The sequence below is a fragment of the Lactuca sativa genome, chromosome 1 (assembly GCF_002870075.4).
Source record: "Lactuca sativa cultivar Salinas chromosome 1, Lsat_Salinas_v11, whole genome shotgun sequence".
NCBI classification, from domain to species: Eukaryota; Viridiplantae; Streptophyta; class Magnoliopsida; order Asterales; family Asteraceae; genus Lactuca; species Lactuca sativa.
Genome location: NC_056623.2, coordinates 74,967,909 through 74,986,409, shown reverse-complemented (window position 1 = coordinate 74,986,409; position 18,501 = coordinate 74,967,909). Strand labels below are relative to the sequence as shown.

Below are 18,501 nucleotides of genomic sequence, written 5' to 3'. Positions count from 1 at the left end.
TAATTGTCAAGAGTTTGGTCATTACGCTGATGAGTGTAAGAACCCACGTCATGAGAGGAATCATGAAGCCAACCTAACTCAAGGACAAAATGATCATGAGCCAGCACTTCTGCTTGCAGCCTAACTAAATGATGAAGTTTACTTGAATGAGGAAAAAGTTAATCCCAAGCTAAGATCAAGTGAACAAACTCTAACCCAATCAAAAGTGTGGTATCTCGACAATTGAGCTAGCAACCACATGACTGGCAAAAAAGGCAAATTCCGAACCCTTAATATATCTACTAGAGGTTATGTGAAATTTGGTGATGGATCTAGAGTTCGAATAGAGGGGAAGGTTTCAATCGTGTTCAAATGCAAGAATGGTGAAAGTAGATTGTTGAAAGAGGTATACTATATACCAAGGTTAAGTAGCAATATTATTAGCTTGGGACAATTAACTCAAAATGGAGATCGGATTGTGATGCGTGGATTGTATTTATGGATTCATGATCCACAAGGAAAACTATTATTGAAAGTTCAACAATCAAGCAATAGTTTGTACAAGGCCATACTTTGAGAAGAAGCTTCGAAATGCTTACTTGCAGATCAAGGCGAGGCGTCTTGGCTGTGGCACAAGCGGTTTGGACATGTTAACTTAAATGCACTCAAACACATGGCTGGTACAAGAATGGTGGAAGGCTTACCCAAAATTGAAGTTCCTACAAGCTTGTGTGAAGCTTGCTTGATCTCCAATCAAGCTCGAAAATCCTATCCAAAGCACACCAAATTTAGAGCTAAAGAACGACTAGAACTTGTGCATGGAGATCATTGTGGTCCGATCACACCACCAACAGCAGCCGGAAACAGGTATTGTATGTTATTTGTTGATGATTATACATGGGTTATGTGGGTTTATATGTTGAAAAACAAGGATGACGCTTTAATTGTTTTTAAGATATTTAGAGTACAAGTTGAAGTTGAAGCAGGTTTAAAATTAAAAGTATTCAAACCGATCGGCGAGGTGAATTTTTATCAACACAATTCACTACATATTATGATGAAATTGGATTGAAACGCCACTATACAACACCTTATTTCCCACAACAAAATGGTGTTGTAAAAAGACACAACCAAACAAAACCACAAGAGATGTGTGTACCCTCATGTACACCCAATGTACATGTTGAAAGGTGGAACTAAAACCACAGGGGACCAAATGTGTAAACTTTGATTAGGTCAAGGGCTAAATATGAAAATACCTTATAATCGGATGTTACAACAATATTCTACATAAGGGTGTTGAAGGGGGGCAAAATGGACAGTTGCACAGGGCCTAATTTATTTTGGAGCCAAATTTTATTATATATATATATATATATATATATATATATATATATATATATATATATATATATATATATATTTGAAAATAAAAAAACTTATAATAACGATAATGACCATTTTTTTTCTGAATTGTCTTGGGCATTTCAGGACCGACCCTGACATGATAGAAACAATATGCATCCAAAAAATTGCTAATATAGGCTTTGGGATATACCTATCATATCATCACACCAAAACATGACCTTATCACCACATCAACACAACAAAATTTTGGTATACTCGTATCTCCACATCACCGGTTTAATTTTCAAATTTACTTTTTCAATAAATAAACAAAACAAATAAAATTGTTAAATTTAATAATTAATATGTTTAAGGAAAATTACATAGTAAGTAAAAAGGTTACATCAATTTAATTTTCATCTTCAATATTCGCATGATTCTCCTGGTGTAAGAAACAATTTTAAATATTTATACATCTCATACCAAACATTGATTTAGTAGAAAGGTCTATGTGTATGTTGAGACTCTTGATATAATTTAAATGTCATAACGAGGACCAGGGTCGTTACTTCTATTTGGTTGTAGGTTTTTGAGGTTGTTTTAAATTCAGTTGCATTTAACTATTTTTAATTTCATATCACGTCATTTTAACGAAACCTTGATGGTATCCCAATAAACAACATTATTTCATTGTGGAAGTGGTTTAGCATAGATTCACAAAAGGTATATTTCGATTGAGCATTTCCTTTGACAGTGTCTTGGGACATCGAAATTCAAACATGTGTTAAAGCGGTTTTTTCTTTCCCCTCTCAAGTCTGTTGGTTTTTGTGGTTGCGAAGGTTGTTGGATTTTGAAATTTAGTTGTTGTGGAAATTGTTCCCATGGTGTGGAGTAAGAAAATTGAATTTGAATTTGCTGGTGTGTCGTGTGATTAGTAGAAGAAGAAAAAAAAAGGTATGATTTTTTTATTATTTATATATAACAATTAATAGAATGTTCCCTTAGGAACAGTAACCATTTGGTATTTTTTTTATTATTATTTTTTTAACAACATTCGCTTTTTAATTTACTTTTTGCCATTATCTATCTCGGTGTTTCCTCCACCGCTTCGATCTCCCTGTTCTTCTTCTCATAGCTTTGTTCTTATTTTCTTCCACCGACTCCGGTTCTACCTCACCAAAATACGCCCTCTTCCTTTCTATTTTTCGGTTTTTGGTGGTGTCACTATCGGAATAATTATAGTCCATCGCTCCCCTTTGTTCTTCTCCTCTCTCGATTACCTTTACATCCCATGAAGGTATCCGCTCTGTGGTGGTGTTGTCTCGATTGCGACCGCCTTTTTCATCGAATCACAGAGAACGAAAACGTCACCGCTGACGACACCTCGACCTACTTCTCCTGGTCTCCGAATCATCTGTAAATGGGAGAAACGCTACAAGCAACAACCGTTTATTAGCCGTCGATCATTATCTCGACGTCGTATCCACCAGTAATGCTAATAAAATTAGGTAAATTGATTGTTCGATTTTTTTGTTCAATGTGGTGTATTGCGTTTTTGCTAGGATTGAGGTTTTAACTTGTTGGATTGGGAGGAATTTGATCCGAGTTGGGTTTTTGGATACTTTTTTCTGATTGCATAAACATTGGTTGATATGAAAAGGTAGCAAAGTTGGACTTTAAATTAGCAGTTGAAAGAAGAACTTACCTTAGTTACTTATATGAATGCTTTGGCTTCATTCAGGGCATGATTGAGTAAAGAATTACTGTTTGGATGCGTACAAAGATCTCAAAGATCAAAAGAAAGTCAGGTTAGAGTGTTAGACCATGTCCCTGGAGATTTCAAGGTGTTCCCCATCCAATGTTTTCACTTTTCATGATAATTTTCCATGTTCTAAAACAAGATTACTGATGTTAGGGTGCAAGTTGGATTAGGGTGCTATAGATGGTTCATATAGATTTAACATTATATGTCTATTTAGTCTACACTTACTTTTATGTTGTTTGTATTGCAATAGTAACCCAGCTGGATGACCTATGGTGGATCTGGGTCATCAAGGTCAGTTTTAGAAGTGGTACAACGAAATAAAGAAGAAGGAGGAGGCAGGTGGCGGCAGTGGTGGTGGGTCAGATGGTGAGTATTTCTGACATGAAGCACAACAAGTCAGTCTTACCATCTTGCTACTAGCTGTCATGTTAAAAAAACATTCTTTACCTCTTTATTAGATGCCATTTCACATTTGCATTAATAAATGTATGTATATAATACAATTTTTTTACAAACCTCCCACAAAAGCTTCATTGGTGTTGAGATTAATGTTGTCAGCATTTGCACTGATGTGTGGTATTTATATATGTTCCATTTGTTTAAAACAAATGAGTCTTAAAAAAAATATATTCTTTGATCACTTCGAGAGGAAAAAGAACAAGATTCTTACAGGTGATATTTTTTTGTGGGATTTAGGAGGTAATCTTTTTGTATAATCTTGTGTCTGCAGTTCAGGCTGAGCATTGTGTTAAGGTTAAAGGAAAAGGCTATGGTGTTTCAACTAGGTATAATGGTTAAAATTATGTACTTTATATTTTATTCCATACACCGTAAACTTTATCCTGACATTTTAACATCTGTTCTCAGGTGCCTCTCACTAAATTCATTACCAACAATTGTGCTAAAAGAGTCACCCCTAATTAGGAACAGGAAATATGTGATTATGTGTCGAGTGTATAATTTGCTAAAATATGGTAGATTTTTCATAATATTATGTCTTATTAATATGAAAATTTTAAAATAAAATATCGTTTTAGAAAGTTGATGCTATAATACATAAGTAAGTGAAAGTACGCTGCTATATTATGTATTTAGTCTATCTAAAATTCCTTACATATGATTGATTCCTCAGTTTATATATACATATACAGCCAAACATCTATGAGCAATAGATATAAGAAATATTTCAGGATAATATAAAAAATTATAGGTTTTAAGAGTTTCTAATGTCAGCATTGTTCACTTTTATTAATTTAATCAAAAAATTTTAAAAACTATAAATTGTTACTCCAATGCGTATCCCCTGCTTTCACTATACCACAGTCTTTGCAACCCAAAAATCCAGCAGCATTTTCTCTTCACAACATAAACAATATAACAAAAATATGTATGTTTTAAACAAATGATGGTATCGTTTGGTCTCTGTTTGTCACACCCCCAAATCAGAACGGCGGAAATGTTCGGGGGCGGATGACGTTATGCTCAGTATCATAACCATAGTGAAGAAAGTAAAACACAACCATCATAGATATAAATTAAGAAGATTACATTGTTTCCAAAATACATGTTCCAAAAATACATGTTTTCCAATTAAATTACATATGATGATAAAATCTAGCAAAAGAATCTACGCCTTAGCGTCTTGACTTCAGAAATCTTGCGGTTACCTGTATTACTGATTACCTGAGAATACAAGTTGTTTTGAAAAGAGAATATCAGTATAAAGCTGGTGAGTTCATAAGTATTTTACAAAAATGAATGTTGTTTCCTTAACGTTTGTTACAAGTTTGTTTCCAGAAATTCCAATATTTTCTAAAAGATTTGTTGTAAACTGAAATGAAACAAGGCTTAGTATGTGTAAGTAAATCGTCATACTTATGTGTGTGTTTTATACTTAAATAGAACTCCTTTGTATAAAGCCTTAGAATTTCCGTGAACTGTATGTTGTGTTAATATTCCATGCGAGATGTTATAATCATACTAAGGACTAGATGGCCTCGAATGCGACGTTCTTCAGGCGTCGGGAATTTATGACACTTGTCACCACAGACCTGCTGGTCTAGCTGTTGCAAACAGCTCAGGTGCGGGTTTGTAGGACCCAATATACATCTATACACAACTATCACGTTCTCCCTCCAGGAGATTCTGATTATAACTAAAGGACTTTTCTGTGGTACTTAGAGTACCCTGAAGGAGAATGTCTCACAAATATTTATTAACGAATTCACATAATGTGTAGTGAAAAATTCGTTTTGTAAATCGATAATGTTATTGTTTTCTTTGTTAAATGGAGTGTTCAAAACTATACCTATTATAGTTTATCAAAAGTGTTATATGATGGTATGAAACTTTGTTACGCATGTATATGTATTTCAAATAAAGGACATTAGAAATACTAAGTGTAAATCTTACACACCTTGCTCAACATGTTACAAGGTGTGAATAACTCTTAAATATGTATTTGACAGTTTTACCCTTAACTGTCACTGTTTTTTAGTATTTATAGAAAAATCATCGTAAGTAGAAAACTGAATCCGTAATCTCTGAGTATTTGGAAAAAGTGTCTACTATGTTATTAAATTTTCCCATAATTTTTGGTGGTCTCAAACTAGTGTGAAAATGTTCATTTTCACAACCTGGTCTGATTTTGTTGCTGCAGTGACAGACAGTTTTGTAAAATCACCATAAATTGTAGAAAAATCGTATGGAGATGTAAAAGTAGTAATTTTAAAGGTATAAACCTGAACTACTTGCATATTATACAGTTTTGAAAAATATTCAGTTTAAGTTGGGTAAAACAGTTCGTGAACAAGTCACAACTTTTCTGTTGTAAGCTGTCAAGTTGAGTTTTGAATATGTTTTGGTGTTTTAACTTGTATTTCCCCCCTGAAAATTGAAGAAAACTAGAAAATGTAGGGGTATGAACTCACCTTGAGTGATGACTTGAAGAGTGGAAGGTTGAAGTTAAGGAATATCAAGTCAAGAGCACTTGGTGAACACGTGAAGACTTGGATGATCCTAAGAACGGTTTTTGGCGTTAAGATATAAGTCAATGATCCAAGAATGTTATGAAATTATGGGATAACACTTGAGTTTAGATGGAATACTTACCAAAAAGTGTAATAGCAACTCAAGAACACTTGCACAAGGTGGTGGAAAGTAGAGAGAAAGAAGCTTTCTTGAGGTGATATGAGAAGTGTGTATGTTTGAAATGAACAAGTAAATCAAGAAATCCTCCAGGGATTTATTTATTTAGAAGGTTGCTGGAGCAACTTGTTTGTTTTAAGTGATGTGTGCATTGGTTTGTGTGATGTGGATAAGGTGGCAAATGAGAGCGTGACACATGGAAGGCAAGTGGACACACTTGACCCACTTGTGGGGTAGAATACTCATTTTATTATAAAATAATGATTTTTAATTAATAATATTTGAAAAATAAATAAAATATGAGTTCTGGGTGTTAAAAATGGTAAAAATATGAATTTGGTGAACAAAATCCCGTAAAAAACGGATGAATGTGGTCGAAAACCGGACAATAGGGACCGAACCTGCGAGGTTCGGCTCTAAGATGATGAGAACCGAGAGAAGGGAAGAAGGAACCGAGAGGGAAGGACAAGGACCGAAGGTGCGAGGGGGAGGGCCGAAGGCCAGGTCTCGGTCTGAAGTAGCTGGGGAACCTAAATAAAACGAACCCTCGGTCCATTTCGGCTGAGAGGTTTTCGGTTTTGATGCATGTTCGTTCCGAGAATGGGAGGTTCGCTTCTGACAGGTTCGCTTCCGACACGTTCGCTTCTGACAAGTTCGGCTCCTAAGAGGTTCGGTTCCTAAGAGGGGTTTCTGTTCTATTTAGCTGTTTTTCGATATAACTCACTGTTTCGAGCGGTTTTTGGTCAAGTTAAGGGTCGGGATGACTATAAAAAGTTGAGAGAGATTTTGAGAGAGATTTTGAGAGAGATTTGGGAGAGATTTCACATACTTGGAGAGATTTGGGAGAGATTTCACATACTTGGAGAGATTTGGGAGAGATTTCACATACTTGGAGAGATTTAACCTTAGCCATTATTATCGTATAATCTCGTAATGCAAGGTTCGTGAACCCTGTTATGCTTCGTTTATGATTGTTTTAAGTCCCCGAAATGGTCCTTAGTCGTGTTTTGATGCTTTTAACTCCCATTTTTGTGGTTTTTTTTTACATTGATAACACATAGATCCGTCGAGACACTTTAATCCTTGACATACAAATGCACATTTTTATACATAGAATAAGTTTTAACTTTCAAGTACAAATTAAGTTGACCGGTTTTGACTTGTTGACCTTGACTTGAATTTGACGGTTGTCACATTATCCCCCCGTTAGAAGGAATTTCGTCCCGAAATTTGCATTTTGAGTGGAACTTCAAGGGTTGGGGAATAGATGTGGGTACTGTTGTTTCATTTGGTCCTCACGTTCCCAAGTAAATTCGGGTCCTCGCTTGGCATTCCACCGGACCTTTACGATGGGAATGTTGTTTTGTTTCGTCGATTTGACCTCTCGGTCCATGATTTCAACAGCTTCCTCTACAAAGTGGAGGTTCTCGTTGATCTCAATTTCTTCCAAAGGAATGACGAGGGTCTCATTAGACAAACATTTCTTCAGGTTTGACACATGAAAGGTAAGATGGATGTGGTTGAGTTCCTGTGGTAATCGTAGCTTGTATGCCACCGTACCAATCCTAGCGAGGATTTCAAATGGCCCGATATGCCTTGGATTTAATTTCCCATGTTTCCCAAAATGTATTAATCCCTTCCAAGGTGATACTTTTAGAAGTACTCGATCCCCAACTTGGAACTCCAAAGGTTTTCATCTCTTATCCGCATAGCTCTTTTGTCAGTCTTGTGAAGCCTTCATTCGCTCTCGAATTTGGACGATCTTCTCGGTTGTTTCCCTTATGATCTCCGTACCAGTGAGTGCGCTATTAGGGACTTGCCCTTTTGCTAGTTGCGTATCGCCCACCTCAGCCCAACACAGGGGTGATCTGCACTTACGGCCATAGAGGACTTCGAACGGAGCAACCTTGATGCTAGTGTGATAACTATTATTGTAGGAAAACTTAATAAGAGGTAAATGAGTATCCCAAGCTTTACCAAAGTCTATCGCACAAGCTCTTAGCATGTCCTCTAACGTGTAAATGGTTCTTTCACTCTGTCCGTCCGTTTGTGGGTGGTAGGTTGTGCTCATGTCCAGCCTAGTCCCCATCGCTTTTTGTAGTGACTGCCAGAATTGTGATGTGAATCTACTATCTCTATCGGAGATAATGGATATCGGTACTCCGTGAAGTCGCACTATTTCTTTAATGTAGATCCTTGTCAGCTTCTCCATTTTGTCTGTCTCTTTTATTGGTATGAAGTGTGCGGATTTGGTTAATCTGTTGACGATTACCCAGATGGTGTCAAGTCCACCCGCGGTCTTAGGTAACTTGCTAATGAAAACCATTGTAATCCGCTCCCACTTCCACTCGGGTATCTCTGGTTGTTAAAGTAGTCCTGAGGGCTTTTGATATTCTACCTTAACCTTGGCGCAAGTCAGGCACTTGCCCACAAAGGTAGCTATTTCAGCTTTCATGTTCGGCCACCAATACATCTTCTTGAGGTCTAAGTACATCTTGTCTGAGCCGGGATGCACGGAGTAGCGAGTTTTATGAGCTTCGTCCATGACAACGTCCTTGAATCCACCAAATTTTGGTGTCCAGATCCGGTTCATGAGACAACGAACTCCGTCATCCCTGACTTCAAGATTTTTTATCATTCCTCTCAATACTTCACCTACCACGTTCTCTGGCTTCAAGGCTTCTTCCTGAGCTTCCTTGATTTGTGCGGATAGGTGTGAGTGGATGGTCATGGTTAATGACTTTACTCGGCGGCCCGAGTACTCCTTTCTGCTTAAATCGTCTGCAACCACGTTGGCTTTCTCGGGGTGATAACGAATTTCGCATTCATAATCATTTATCAATTCTACCCATCGTCTTTGTCTCATGTTGAGTTCTTTGTGATTGAGGATATGTTGGAGGATTTTGTGATCGGTGAAGAAGGTGCACTTGGTTTCGTAAAGGTAATACCTCCATATATTTAGGGCGAAAACTACTGCTCCCAATTCAAGGTTGTGCGTCGTGTAGTTTACCTCGTGCGTCTTCAGTTGTCTTGAGGCGTAGGCAATGACTTTTCCTCGTTGCATTAACACACACCCTTGACCTTGGTTTGATGCATCGCACTAAACCACAAAGTCTCCGGTTCCATCTGGTAGGGACAAGATCAGAGCACTGCACAGAGTTCGTGTTAGTGTTTGAAATGCAGCCTCTTGCTTATCTCCCCAGACGAACGTCACTCCTTTTTGAGTCACCGTGCTGAGGGGTTTTGCGATTTTGGAGAAGTTTTGGATGAATCTTCGGTAGTAACCGGCGAGTCCTAAAAATTGTCGGATCTCCGTTGGTGTTCTTGGTGCTGCCCAGCTTTCAATCGCCTTGATCTTTGAAGGATCCACATGGATTCCTTCCTTGCTGACCATATGTCCGAGGAAATTCACCTATCGAATCCAGAGCCCGCACTTTGAGAATTTTATGTACAATTTCTCCACCCTCAGCATCTCCAGGACTCGGCGTAAATGTTGGTTGTGTTTTTCCTTACTTCGGGAGTAGACTAGTATATCATCGATGAAAACAATTACGAACTTGTCTAAGTAAGGTCGAAACACCCGATTCATCAGGTCCATAAACGTTGCGGGTGCATTTGTTAAGCCGAAAGGCATCACTACAAATTCGTAGTGACCATAGCGCATTCTGAATGCTGTCGTGGGAATATCCTCCTCTTGAACTCGTAGTTGATGGTATCCAGATCTAAGGTCAATCTTCGAGAAGAAACTCGCTCCTTGTAGTTGGTCGAAGAGGTCATCAATTCGAGGCAAAGGGTATCGGTTTTAGATGGTGAGTTTGTTTAATTCGCAGTAGTCAATGCACATACGGAACGATCGGTCCTTCTTCTTAACGAACAAAACCGGTGCTTCCCAAGGTGAGAAGCTTGGTCTAATGAAGCCTTTGCTCAGTAGTTCGTTCAGTTGACTGGACAATTCCTGCATCTCGGCTGTAGTTAGATGGTATGGCGATTTGGCTACGGGGGTAGCTCCGAGAATTAAGTCGATTCAGAATTTGACTTATCGAGGAGGGGGCACTCCTGGAAGGTCTTCCGGGAATACATCGGGGAAATTACAGACCTCCGGAATGTCCTTGATGTCTTTTATTCCTTGAACCTTATCTACGATGTGGGATAGGAAGGCGTGGTACTCCTTGTAGAGATACTTTTGAGCCTTGATACAAGAGATGATCTGAAGGTTTGAGCTAGGTTTGTCTCCATAAACGACGAGAGCTTTGCCACTTGGCAGATTAAGGTGAACGGCCTTTTCGTGACATAGGATTTCAGCATGGTGAGGGCATAACCAATCCATGCCAATGATAACATTCAAACTTTTTATGGTGACCGGCATAAGATCGATTTGGAAAGAGTGGTTGTTTAAGGTGAGGGTACACCCGGTGTAAATATCGTTAGTGTTCTCTGTTTTCCGTTAACCATTTCTACGGTGAATGTGTCTTTTAGTGTTTGTGGTGTTTGATTAAGCAAGCGTTTAAATTGGTGGCTCACGAAGCTTTTCTCCGCACCACTATCGAAAAGAATGCATGCGTAGGTATTGTTGAGGGGAAACGTACCGGTAACCATAGTTGGATCTGCGATGGCTTCCTCATGACCTATCGCCAGAATTCTGCCAACTTCGCCGGTTGGGGTTTCTTGCCTTCGGGAAGTTACGTTTGAGGTGTCTTGCTTCTCTACATCCATAGCAGGTTCGGCTTGCTCCGAAGTTGGCAGCTTGTGTGTTCGGTTGGGATGGAGTTCTACAGAATCGGGTGGTGTGCCCCTTTTTGTTACAGTTGGTTCAATGCATTTCACGGCATGCACCGTTGTGGTGGTAGCTGCATTTGTTGCACTTGGGTAGGTTCCTGACGTATTGCCATATCGGAGTGGGGTTGGCAGTGGTTGTGGCGGCGTGCACTGCAACCACTTGTTTCTTGGCAGGGTCTTGAGTAGGTTGGCCCTTTTTCTTATTCCAGAATTTTCTTTTGTTGTTTCCCCCTTTTGCTTGCTCGGAGGTCGTCGTTACAGTGCCATGGATGGCGTTATGGTCGATGAGTTGGTGTGCCAGTTCCTTGGCACTGTCGAAGGTAGTTGGATTTAAGGCCAATACGTGTCCTTGGAGTTGTTGAGATAATCCCTATATATATCTTTCCACCTTCTTGCTTTCAGTTGGAACCATCCCGGGACACAACATGGCTAGATCGCTGAACCTTGAGGTGTACGATAGGATGTCAGAGCCTGTCATTTTAATACCCTAAAATTCTTCTTCCAGTTTCTGTATCTCACCCCTGGGGAAGTATTCCTTCATTAACATGGTTTTCAGATCTTCCCATGTTATCGCATTAGCCACCGGAAGCGTTAGTGCCTCGACGTGACCCTTCCACCAGGTGAGAGATCTTTTGGAGAATGTACATGAAGAAAATTTTACCTGGCTTGCTTCAGGGCATGCACATATTTCAAAAATGGTCTCGGTTTTATCGAACCATTGTAGCAACGCTATGACACCTCCGCTTCCGTTGAAGGTTTTGGGCTTGGCGTTAGTAAAGTCTTTGTAGGTACACTCTCTCGAGTGTCCTTGGCCGTCCCCGTTATTAGAATTCGAGGCACCATTGCCTGCACCTCCTGAATTACTGGGGTTGATTTGGGCTATCACGGCTGCCACTGCGGCCGCCACCGCAGCCTGGAACATGGATGGGTCGAACTGAGAAGGTGGTGGTGGGGGTGGTGCAGTCTCAGCTGCGTCGTCGCGTCTAGGATTTCTACGAGGTGGCATTTTTCTGCCATTAACAAGAATGAAAAGACAATAAGTCTTTGATACAAGTCGAGTGTTAAACTAAACATTATTAGTTCTTTATATGCATCATGATTCCGACTTGTAAGAATGTTGTAGGAATCCATTCATACCAGAAGTCTATGAAATATAGACTTTATAAATTTCGATAGTATTGATTCTCATGAAATGTCTGTGTTAGTATCCATACCGGGTCCAACCAACAATTGCTTGATGTATAATATTTACATATAATTAAGATTGAATAAACTTTCGAATCTAATGGGTCTGCCATGGGCCCACAACCAAACAAGGAACAGGATCCAAGGCAGAACCACCATTTCTAGGTCAACATGTTCTCAATTACATATAACTTTGGTTTATACCTCAGGCGATCATAGGTTGGTCACTAGCAAATTTTTATCTGAAAATAGTTCGTGTTATGAATATGATGTAGTGTTTCCAATAAAACAAATAGTGCATCAATATCATTGATATAACTTAGTATACAATACTTGGAAAAAATTTGACCCTACTAGGGGTCTATGCTACATCAATGTACGGAAAATTTTGACCGCCTAACAGATCCCGTAAGTGTAAACACTTAAATCGCGAGATCGGACCTAAAATACTAGAAAATAATAGTAATATTTATCTGCAAACTAGATTAAACTGGAGCGAGCAGTGCAATACTACTTGCGGCGGTTGAAGCTCTGAGGATCACAAAGTGTAGACACGAAGTTCCTCATTTCAGCTCGGGACCCCGCCGCTTGGCGCTCTGCTTCAGCCATGTGTCCTTCAAAAGTGGCTCGGTGTTCTCGGAGTTCTTGCACTTCAGCTCGGGTCGCAGCCATTTCCCGTCGAAGAAGCTCAGTGCGGTCTCGATTCCGATCGTGTTCATCATCCAAACGGCGAATGCGAACGAAATTGACTTGGCTGGTGGCACCAACCTCCATGAGGTGTCGGGTGTTAACTCTTGTTTTCTCTTCCTGGCGTGTGACACGGTGAACTATGACAGGGAGGGCTCGGTCGGCTGACCCTCCTCTGCTGAGATCGTAGAAATCTCATTGCATGCGACCTTGCTCTTGGCTCCATCGATGTATAGTTTCGGCCCATTGGGGCGTCGGGCCCTGGTAGTGTTGTGGAGGATAGAGGCAGGGTGTGGATTGTAAACTTCGGGTTCCAAATCGGTTCCATCTGAGTCTTCTTCTTCTTCTTCTTCTTCACCGTCTACTGATTCTTCATCTTTCATGGGTTCCTCATCTTCCATGGTTCTTCTTCGGGATCTTCCTCTGGGTCCTCCACGATCCAACCGACATTCCCTTGGTTGGGGAAATAGGGATCCCCCGACAAATGAAATCCTGCCATCGTACCTGTGCGAGAATAGGGATAAGGAGGAATGTCGCGAGAAACTTTTGGGAATAAGAAGTTAGTTATCGTAGTTGTGATTATTACGACTTTTTGTGTTAAAATACTCCTATAGTATTTTAAGTTTGATTCTTGAAATCTTTGGTAAGTTGCAGACTTGTTGCTCACCATGATCCTTCTTCGGCATATATTGGTCCTACCTTCGCTAAATATAGTTGATCAGGCTATATTCCTCCAAGATATGACTACATACCCCGAAGCTGGACCATGCTGTCCAACTTGTCTTAATACTTTTATGTTGTCATATTATGATACTGAATTGATGAGTGCGGTTGTATGTGTACTTTTTATAAAAATACCAATTTTTTTTAAAGTACTTTTGAAAAGCTACATCAGAGAATTTGTCCCGTTGTGTTTATAGTTTGTATATCTTACGCGGTTCGATATACTTAGTTCACCATCAACAAAGCTCTGATACCAATCTGTCACACCCCCAATCCAGAACGGCAAAAACGTTCCGGGGCAGATGACGTCATGCATAGTATCATAACCACAGTGAAGAAAGTAAAACACAACCATCATAGATATAATTTAAAAAGATTACATTGTTTCCAAAATACATGTCCCAAAAATACATGTTTTCCAATTAAATTACATATGATGATAAAATCTAGCAAAAGTATCTACGCCTTAACGTCTTGAGTTCAGAAATCATGCGGTTACCTGTATTACTGATTACCTGAGAATACAAGTTGTTTTGAAAAGAGAATATCAGCATAAAGCTGGTGAGTTCATAAGTATTTTACAAAAATGAATGTTGTTTCCTTAACGTTTGTTACAAGTTTGTTTCCAAAAAATCCAATATTTTCTAAAAGATTTGTTGTAAACTGAAATGAAACAAGGCTTAGTATGTGTAAGAAAATCGTCATACTTATGTGTGTGTTTTATATTTAAATAGAACTCCTTTGTATAAAGCCTTAGAATTTCCGTGAACTGTATGTTGTGTTAATATTCCATGCAAGATGTTATAATCATACTAAGGACTAGATGGCTTTGAATGCGACGTTCTTCAGGCATCGGAAAATTATGACACTTGTCACCACAGACCTGCCGGTCTAGCTGTTGCAAGCAGCTCAGATGAGGGTTTGTAGGACCCAATATACATCTATACACAACTATCACGTTCTCCCTCCAGAAGATTTTGATTATAACTAAAGTACTTTTCTGTGGTACTTAAAGTACCCTGAAGGAGAATATCTCACAAATATTCATTAACGAATTCACATAGTGTGTAGTGAAAAATTCGTTTTGTAAATTGATAATGTTATTGTTTTCTTTGTTAAATGGAGTGTTCAAAACTATACCTATTATAGTTTATCAAAAGTGTTATATGATGGTATGAAACTTTGTTACGCATGTATATGTATTTCAAAGTGTAAATCTTACACACCTTGCTCAACATGTTACAAGGTGTGAATAACTCTTAAATATGTATATGACAGTTTTACCCTTAACTGTCATTGTTTTTGAGTATTTATAGAAAAATTATCGTAAGTCGAAAACTGTATCCGCAAGCTCTGAGTATTTGGAAAAAGTGTCTACTATGTTCATAAATATTCCCATAATTTTTGGTTGTCTCAAACTAGTGTGAAAATGTTCATTTTCACAACCTGGTCAGATTTTGTTGCTGCAGTGACAGACAGTTTTGTAAAAATCACTATAAATTGTAGAAAAATCGTATGGAGATGTAAAAGTAGTAATTTTAAAGGTATAAACCTGAACTACTTGCATATTATACAGTTTTGAAAAATATTCAGTTTAAGTTGGGTAAAACAGTTCGTGAACAGGTCACAACTTTTCTGTTGTAAGTTGTTAAGTTGAGTTTTTAATATGTTTTGGTGTTTTAACTTGTATTTCCCCTTGAAAACTGAAGAAAACTAGAAAATGTAAAGGTATGAACTCACCTTGAGTGATGACTTCAAGAGTGGAAAGTTGAAGTGAAGGAATATCAAGTCAAGAGCACTTGGTGAACACGTGAAGACTTTGATGATCCTAAGAACGATTTTTGGCGTTAAGATATGAGTCAATGATCCAAGAGTGTTATGAAATGATGGGATAACACTTGAGTTTAGATTGAATACTTACCAAAAAGTGCAGTAGCAACTCAAGAACACTTGCACAAGGTGGTGGAAAGTAGAGAGAAAGAAGCTTTCTTGAGGTGATATGAGAAGTGTGTATGTTTGAAATGAACAAGTAAATCAAGAAATCCTCCATGGATTTCTTTATATAGAAGGTTGCTAGAGCAACTTGTGAGTTTGTAGTGATGTGTGCATTGGTTTGTGTGATGTGGATAAGGTGGCAAATGAGAGCGTGACACATAGAAGGCAAGTGGGCACAGTTGACCCACTTGTGGGGTAAAATACTCCTCTTATTATAAAATAATGATTTTTAATTAATAATATTTGAAAAATAAATAAAATATGAGTTCTGGGGGTTAAAAATGGTAAAAATATGAATTTGGTGAAAAAATCCAGTCAAAATGGGCTTAGGAAGCGAATGTGGTCGAAAACCGGACAATAGGGACTGAACCTGCGAGGTTCGGCTCTAAGATGATGAGAACCGAGAGAAGGGAAGAAGGAACCGAGAGGGGAGGACAAGGACCAAAGGTGCGAGGGGGAGGGCCGAAGGTCAGGTCTCGGTCTGAAATAGCTGGGGAACCTAAATAGAACGAACCCTCGGTCTATTTCGGCTGAGAGGTTTTCGGTTCTGATGCATGTTCGGTCCGAGAATGGGAGGTTCGCTTCTGACAGGTTCGCTTCTGACAAGTTCGCTTCTGACAAGTTCGGCTCCTAAGAGGTTCGGTTGCTAAGAGGGGTTTCGGTTCCTAAGAGGTTCGGTTCCTAAGAGGGGTTTTGGTTCTATTTAGCTGTTTTTCGATATAACTCACTGTTTCGAGCGGTTTTTGGCCAAGTTAAGGGTCAAGATGACTTTAAAAAGTTGAGAGAGATTTTGAGAGAGATTTGGGAGAGATTTCACATACTTGGAGAGATTTGGGAGAGATTTCACATACTTGGAGACATTTGGGAGAGATTTCACATACTTGGAGAGATTTCACGTTCTTGGAGAGATTTGTGAGAGATTTCACATACTTGGAGAGATTTGGGAGAGATTTCACATACTAGGAGAGATTTGGGAGAGATTTCACATACTTGGAGAGATTTGGGAGAGATTTAACATACTTAGAGAGATTTGGGAGAGATTTCACATACTTGGAGAGATTTCGGAGAGATTTAACCTTATCCATTATTATCGTATAATCTCGTAATGCAAGGTTCGTGAACCCTGTTTTGCTTCGTTTATGATTGTTTTAAGTCCCCGAAAGGGTCCTTAGTCGTGTTTTGATGCGTTTAACTCCCATTTTTTTATTTTTTTATTATTTTTTTTACATTGATAACACATAGATCCTTCGAGACACTTGAATCCTTGACATACAAATGCACATTTTTATACATATAATAAGTTTTAACATTCAAGTACAAATTAAGTTGATCGGTTTTGACTTGTTGGCCTTGACTTGAATTTGACGGTTGTGACACTGTTTGGGATCGATTTTGTATTTATAGTTGCATCTTTCATCAGGTTGTAGCCTTGTATAGGAGATCCCACGGTAAGAATTCCATATATTTTTTTTAAAATTTATGAATGAATTTTTAAAGTGGAAGGATTTTGATGCGGACATTAACAATTCATCAAAGTTCAAATATAAAGGTGAAGGGCATTAGTATCCAAAATAGCCAACAAATGAATTTTGCTATTTCCAGATGTAAATCTGTTTGCATCTTGAATTTTGTGGTCTCATCCCTAGAAGATAGTCCAAATGCTGTTGGAATTGACTTTTAAAAATAGGTAAAAATTTGACTTTTAAAACCTGTTGTTAGTAATTGTAAATTCTGGATAGATTCAATGTTCTAATATTTGGGTATTAAACCAAAAATAGCATGCTAATTTTATTTTTAAGACAAAATACAGCTTGTTATTTTCATTTATAAACCAAAAAAACATGTTACTTTCGTTTTAAGAAAAAAATAGTCTGCCAACTTTTACTCTTTAAGCAAAAAATAGAACATTCTGTATCTTTGTTGGTAATTTTCTTTCTTTGACTACATATTAGCAAAGGTGTTTTCTTCAATTTTTTGGCACATACAATTATGGAACATCTTCTTTATCCTTGTAAAAGTGATTTCTTCTCTAACCTTATTGTTTTCTGTTAATTTAATTACAGGCGGTTAGTAGTGACACTGATTATAAGATTTTGTTTCGCATCTTAGTGTTGTTTTGTTCAAAAGGCTTATCAAGACAATGGAATGTAAAGGCATCCAACCCGAAAAGTTAACAGGTGAAATAATTCAATTGATCAATACCATATTTCTTCTTGTATGATAATCATACATTCCCTTATTTATAACTTTGCCACAGACTTGCAGGTTCTATCATGTATTATTCTGGAAAATGTCTTCATGGGTTAGGCAGATGGCTAAGTGGGAAGTTTATCTAAATTTTGTCCAGGAAACAGCGAAAGCTCTATAAGTTTGCCTTATTCCTATAATAGCAACATACTTATACTTTTTAACCATAATAGGAACGTACTTTAAAGGTATGAATTTGTAAGAATTTGTATGTATTTTGCTTCTATATGTAAAGAAACATTAGTAGAATGCTATTATTCACAAAGTACCAATGAAAATGCACTTTGTTTACACAAACAAAAAACAAAATCTCTCCTGACCCATGCAAAGCATGGGCCTCTTCCCTAGTTTATTTATTACTTTTATAGTGAAAGCGTTGTATTTATTGGTAATTTGCCCAAAAAGTTTGAATTAATTTCGTTTTTTCCTTTAAAGCCGATGAAACAGCTCTTTCTTTTAAAAACAACCCTCATCTTTTATGTCAAGATATTTTCCTTTATGTTTTCAAAAATTTTGTGCTTAATTGTGTCTATTGATTGCGAGTCAATCATTACTCATAAGTGTAACTGTAACATACATTGCAAGGAAATTCAAAAAAACATCCTTCCTAGTTCGCTTTGTTTTTTGTTTTCTTACAACGCATTTTAACC

The 18,501-nt window shown here is 38.1% G+C and overlaps 2 long non-coding RNA genes across 3 annotated transcripts; one reads left to right on the top strand and one right to left on the bottom strand.

Annotated features, from left to right (window-relative positions):
- The first annotated feature begins 2,386 nt into the window (after positions 1 to 2,386).
- On the top strand, positions 2,387 to 4,131 carry LOC111918506 (uncharacterized). Its single transcript, XR_002859256.3, has 4 exons — positions 2,387 to 2,986; positions 3,068 to 3,457; positions 3,822 to 3,876; positions 3,959 to 4,131. It is a non-coding gene; the product is annotated as an uncharacterized LOC111918506 (long non-coding RNA).
- A 469-nt stretch (positions 4,132 to 4,600) lies between these two features.
- LOC122197454 (uncharacterized) lies at positions 4,601 to 6,374 on the bottom strand. Of its 2 annotated transcripts, XR_006191128.1 has the most exons (3): positions 6,203 to 6,374; positions 6,022 to 6,109; positions 4,601 to 4,774 (listed from the first exon to the last, which is right to left on the bottom strand). It is a non-coding gene; the product is annotated as an uncharacterized LOC122197454 (long non-coding RNA). The 2 variants fall into 2 exon arrangements; XR_008232051.1 differs by having other exon boundaries at positions 4,601 to 6,109.
- Positions 6,375 to 18,501: the final 12,127 nt, after the last annotated feature.